This window comes from Zonotrichia albicollis, chromosome 1, assembly GCF_047830755.1.
Source record: "Zonotrichia albicollis isolate bZonAlb1 chromosome 1, bZonAlb1.hap1, whole genome shotgun sequence".
Classification (NCBI taxonomy): Eukaryota; Metazoa; Chordata; class Aves; order Passeriformes; family Passerellidae; genus Zonotrichia; species Zonotrichia albicollis.
The window spans coordinates 67074184-67080882 of record NC_133819.1 but is presented as its reverse complement, the minus strand read 5'-3'; positions in this window follow the sequence as shown (position 1 = coordinate 67080882).

Here is a 6699-nt window from a genome sequence, read left to right as displayed (position 1 = left end):
CGCAAAGCAATGATGTGCCAAAGTCTCAGCTTTAAGAGTAACTGCCAGAAGCAAGCAGCTACTTTGATTTTGCACCCTGCATGGGGTGGGGTGCCTGCCTCTGCAGAACAGCTGGGTACCCTCTGGATCTGCCCCTGGACACAGCAGGGATGTTCCCCTGCCACCCTGCTCCCTGCCTGCCTGCCTGGGGCCTCTGCAGGAACATCTGTGACACCTGGGCTGTGTCCCCACCAGGAGCCAGGGACAGCAGGAGCTGAGAGCACGAGAGCTGCTCCAAGGTAAGTCATCTCTGTGCCCATCCAGAGCCCTCATCCCAGGAAGAGCAATGTCCAAATGCTATTTCTAGTGCCCCACAATGGCTCATTCCCAGCTGATTTTTATTTTTTTTTCATTCTTAAAAAAGTAAGATGTGCTTATTTAAAAGACACATACTCTCCCAAAGAACAGATTTTCTTGTTTTCTGAGAAGCTTAGTTTCAGGGAATGCTGTTTAGCATTACATCTTACATTGCCTCACAGAAAGTTTTTTTAATCAGGTTATAAACAGAATTTGCAATTTCCTGACACACGAGAAAAATGTTATGTCAACTTTAGAATACCAAAAGTACTTAGCCTGGTGGGTTGGGTGCAACCAGAATAAAACTGTGTTAAAGTGTTCTACATATTTTAACATATATGTCTACAAACATAAATGTAAATATAGACACATAAAAATATATATATATCCATGTTTACTTGAGCTTCTCTTCCTGGCTATACTTTGTAAATGGTGATGGGGAGAGAAAAATGTCAACTTTAGAATGCCAAAGGTAATTAGCCTTCTGGGCAGGGTGCAACCAGAATAAAACTATGCTAAAGTATTCTACATATTTTAACATATAAATCTACAAACATATATGTAAATATAGACACAAATATATATATATATATATCTCCATATTTACTTGAGCTTCTCTTCCTGGCTATACTTTGTAAATGGTGGCAGGGTCTCACTTGGGCACAGAAATAACAGTGTTGATGAAGCTTGTTCAACTGTAAAATAGGATATGAGTTTAAAATTTTCAGGGAGCATGAGGACACAATTTGTATTTCAAGTATGCTCCTTTTGTCCACATAAATTATGACATGTGTCAGCTCAACTCTTCTGATGGATATTAGAACAACACTGATTACTGACATTCCAGGCATGACAGATACTGGCACTATCAGGGGTTTTTTAAATTGTTAAAAGCTGACTGAAAATATTATTGTAGAATAGCAGCTTGAAATGTTATCAGTGGAAGGGGAGCCAGAGTAATCAGTAGTCTGAGCCTATAGCTTCCTATTTAACATGGAATTTTTCCCAACACAGCTGTTTCAGAACCAGACAAAGCTGCCCCTTTGCACAGTGCCTGACCATCAGCTGAGCAGCACCTTTGTACTGTGGTTCCATTTTACTTTGCAGCTGCCTAAACTGTCCCTGGTGCTACCTAAAAAAAAATAAAAAATAATGGTGCCTTAAAAAAGAATGTTTCTAATGCCTGCACTATTTGTTCTCTCTTCAGTGTTGGAGCAGTTACAGCTAATGGATGCCTTTCCATTTCCAAACCTTGCTGGGCACAGCTTCTGCTTTTAGTACAATTCCAAGTGCCCTCCCTCATTTATTTGTTGTTCCCTAACCACGCTGGCAGAGGTGTGCAGCCCTGCTCCTAGCCCTGGGCAGCCTACAGCCTTGAACCCTGACTGCAGCCCTCTTGGGCTGGCATGCATGCACAGGACCTGCAATACAGAGCTGTAACTCAGTGTGAGACTAGAAAAATGTCACCTAAAGGCACTGTTGAGCCCATAGCACTGTTGAGTGTGCTAAAACGATAGGATTCAGAAAACTGCTTTCTAAAAAGTCAAAATTGGGGCGGTTATCACATAGCTAAGTAACCTGAGTGATTAGGGACAAAGCATAACAGTGCTTGAGAAGTCAGTCACTGCCAGACTGTGACATGACAGTCTCACTGCATGTGGGTGAAAATGCCCTGACAGTCCATTAGGTGGCTTCAGTGGCACATTGAAATACCTTGAAATAAAAGCATGGAACTTAGCTAGGGTGGGGAAGCAGGGCAAGAGGCAGGGTGGGCAAGATGAGGATGCACTGAATTATGGTGTGAAAGGGAGCAAGGAAAGGTGTATTTCTCAGAATGGGGGGAAAGGATGTTGCAATAACAAGAAGGGAGGCTGAATGGGCTTCATCTGGAAGGCTAGGAGCCTTTTTTATTATTCTGAATATAAAAAGGTAGACATCCACAACAAAGGCCATGCTTCAAGTTTAGCATTTTTATTTATGGCAGTTCTGTACAGGAAGGAAGGAAAACAGTGAGATATGAAAGAAAAGAATAATGTGCTGGGAGAATTAAAGACAGATTCCAGACCCATCTTCTTACTTCACCCAGCTCTCCTTCAGAGTCAGGTGCTGCACAAAGGTACCCACCCAGGGCTGTTTCTCTCATGCAGAAGGAACACTTCCTCTTTCATGTGGTCCTTATTCTGTGGTTTTTGGGATGCCACCAGTTCAGAAAACTCATGCCTCTATTAACTAATGACAAAATAATTAATTAAAAACCTGTTCAGGTTCAAATAATATTTAAGTTGTTTTTATCTAAATTGTTACTTTGGGGAGTAGTAGAGCAAGTGCTTAGCCACATTGGTTTTCCACAAATACAAGAAAACTTTTTTCTTGATAGTTTTTAAAACAAGCAAACAAAAAGAACCAACAAAGTGCAACATACTTCACTCTACCAGGTCGTATGCTATGAATTTTTTCCTAATCTTGAAGCAATAATAATATAATAATGTAATCCTTCCTTCAGAGGACTGTTATTGTATAAGGGTTGGATGGTTTGTTTCTCCAGCACCAGGAGTTTGTCTGATATTTAAGCAAGCCCCTGCAAAGCAGAAGTTCTGTCACTAGGTGGTAATCTTGGCCTATCCATGATTTCTCTCCCTCCTCTCCTCCTTCCTCCCACACTGCACTTCTAGATAATGACCAAAGCTACAATCCTGTTTTATGCTGCTTCTGAATATTATGTCTACAAAGGTAAGTAATCTTAACATTTAAAAGCTTAGGACAGACTGAAACTATTCATTCTCACAGTTTTCTTCATAACTTTATTTTTGTTTATGATGTCTGGTACTCAAAGTATTATTTATTATTTATTCCTGGTTGCATGTTTAACATTGTGCTATATGACATGAATATTTCTAAAATTCAAACTAAAAACTCTAGGAGCAGATGACAAAATCTAGATCTTGAACACTTCAATGTTAAATTATTCTTTACCTGAGTAAAAGCAGAAATGGGGTTTTGGTGGTGAAGGTGGTGGATGCTTTTCCAAATAAAGGAACAGAACAGTAGTGTGTTGGCTCAGGAATTCAGGGCACAAGATTTTGTCTGGTGAGATGTAGTAAGGAAACAGTAAAAGTGGGAGTGTGCAACAAACTGGGACAGAAGGGAATCTCTTCTTGAGGCTATACTTCTATCTGGCTTGCCACAGCAGGTGCTTTCTTTGGAACCCCTCCTTTCTTTCCATGCAGTGCAGCTCTGCAGGCTGACAAAGTGGGCCTGTAAAACTGGGAATTTTTCAGGAGCTGAATGTGACAGTTTTGCCATCTGTGTTCACTCATGCAAGCTGGGACTCAGATTCCCATAGGCCAGTTTCAGGCTTGCCTCTCTCAGTGCACAACCATTGCATTAAATGCTCTCATTTCCGTGTGTTTTGGAAAGTGAAGTCCTGCTTGGCTTTCCAGTTGGTCAGATTGAGATATGAGATATTACAGGAAGAAGCACTTCAGTGCCAAGACAGGGTCTGGCATTTAAATCTTTGCAAAGCACTTCTCAAGGGTTTGGCAGTCAGAGTAATTACTTTGCAGACAGAGAGGATCTTGGTCAACTAATACCTTGACTGGCATATCTGAGGAAGATCAGCCTGAAAACAGCCAGATTGTCAAAGTCACATTAAAATCTCAGTCAACTGCAAGAGAAACTCCCCAGTTCCCACTGGAAGTAGAGCTATTTCACAGGATTTCATGTCCCATGGCAAAGATTCCAAACAGTTCTGTAGTGAGCTTCAACTCGAACAGCTTTACAATATAGAGGGAAAGTGCCTCAAATTCCTCATATAAACATTAGACCTCCCATACCTCCACTTATCTGCCTAAACAGCCCCACAATCACAGTGATTGCATATGCCCAGAGCTGAGCCACCCATTTTCATATTGAAGATTAATGCCTATTTTTATGTATTTTATAGTAGTGTATTATCCTGGAGCCAGTCAAGGGGAAAATAAGAACTTCAGCCTATGACAATCCTCTTAATTTCAAATTAACTCCTTTTGGGATCAGTAAGAGTCAGCTCTTTATGTTTAACTTTGTCAGGTTCTGAGTACAGATTTCAAGTAGGTTAATAAGATAAAGAAGACTTCAAATCTCTAAATTTAAAAGCTGTGGGGGATTGTTTGTTGGGGTCTTTTCCCCCCTTTTTCAAGTAGGTTAAACAGTCTTTGGAATGCTTCTTTTAACTGAAGTTATCCAACTAATTCTTCCAACATGGTGAAATCTGCTACATCTAAGCTATAAACATCTTTTAGATATCCCGTGGAAACTTCCAGTTGAAAAAAATAAATGGTGAGTCCCTGTTGTAAACTTTCAACAATGCCAATAACAGCAATATTCTGCCTTTTACCATAAGTCTGAAGAGTGAGTTTTCTAGTAATTTTACAATTCAATAGCTGAATGCTCTTGCTTTTGCTGAGCAAAACAATGTAGTGTGTGGATCATATGCTTGGAAGGTACTTTAAATAAACTGTAAAGAAGAGATTTATTACTTCAGTAATTAAACAGAAAGAGTAAAGCAAGCAGGTTTTTAATGCCAGAGATTGCATGAGGGATCATTGTTCCATGTCAAAACATGAACTTACAAGTGGCAGAAGAGCCCTTGAGTTCACATAGTTCCAGTTTTAAACCTGAAACTTGTAGAGCTATGAGTTTTGAAGACATCATGCCTTAACTTAAAAACAAAACAAGCAAACAAAAGGCTTAATAGTCTGAGCTATTACAAAACAAGTCCATACTCAAAGGTCAGAGTGAGTTCAGGAAGGACAGGAAGAACGAAGGTGGATATCCAACTTCTGAGAGGGGAGAGTCCAGCCTAACCCTCTGAACACCCCGTGCTCCTCAGCAGAGCAGTCAGGGTGAGCGTGTGTTGCTGGGGCTGGCCAAGAGCTTCTTTCCCAACTGCTCTTTCCAGGTGAGAGAAGGGGACAACCTCCTTTAATGAAGTCTCAGTGTTAGCTAAACAATGAACCCTATTCACCTGTAAAAATGTACATCTGAGGCTTTTCAAAGTATGTCTGCTCTTTGATAAAATAGCTCTTACAAATCTTATACCACCGGTCTGCAAGGTACAGCCTAGTCTCAGGCTTCTTAAGTGTTCTCTGCTCTGATCTTCCTTCAAGGGTTTGACACTGGTCTCCCTTGGTTTGTAAAGGTTCAACCTAGCAATTTCATCCTATACCTACATCAGGGAGTTAGGACTGAACATCTAATAGCCCTATGCCAAAAAGAGGAGGAACAGATGGTGCTACACCTGTGTGAAAGTATTAGTGATTGTAACACTGCCTGCCCAATTGCTTCCTATGAATAACAGATGGGTCACAAACAGGTTGTATCAACTGGTCTTTCCAGCTTCTCTTCTGTATTTGCCAGGAAATTTCCCTTTCCAGGCTCAGTTTCACAAACATGTAATTTAATGGTTGAATTTCTTGGCTCCTATGGTTATATAAAAATAAATGCTGAGAGCTCAGCACCAGAGCATGCACAGGTTGCGGGGACAGGGTGGAGTGTCATAACATTTATTGTTAGTCTGTAGTGAAAAAGTGTGACATTCACATTCTCTGAAAAATTCCTTCACGCATGATTTTTCTTCTGGGAAGCCGCGAAGCCTCAGAGAAAAAGGAAAACAACTATTATCTCATTTGCTTCTCCTGTGTTTTGCTCATCGGGAATGTGTTTGGAGATTGTTTACCCAAAGGTGATTGTTTCATTGGATTCTGGTGTAATTTGTTTTTACTCATTAGCCAATCAGTGCCAAGCTATGTTAGGACTCTGGAGAGAGTCATGAGTTTTCATTATTATCTTTTTAGCATTCTGTAATTATCCTTTCTGTATTCTTTAGTATAGTTTAGTATAATATTCTTTAATGTAATATTGTAAAATAAAATAATAAATTAGCCTTCTGAGAACATAGAGTCAGATTCCTCATTCCTTCCTTCATTGGGGCACCCCACAAATACAATAAATAAGAGCCCTACAAAAACCAAATATGGCGTAAATTTTGGGTGTTCCTTTCTGTGGCAGTGAATATTCCATGAAATCTCCCCACTGCCTGCACACTTTCTGCTATTGTGTAAACAGCACAGGGAGTGGTGTGTAGGCAGTGGTCAGTGGTAGCCCCCCATAAGTTCCAGGTGTGAATATCTTTAAGGCTAGCTTCTTTTTCAATAGTTCCTACTCACTCACAGCTGCTACTCTCTTGCCTTCTCTTTCACAGGTTCTTGATGTGGTTTTTGCAGCAGGACTCTTCTAAAAGACTGCTACCTACCAGCGCTGGATTCTGCTCCCTACTGGTCCCCCTGGCCTCCAGTAACTCACCTCTTACAGTGAGAATGAGAT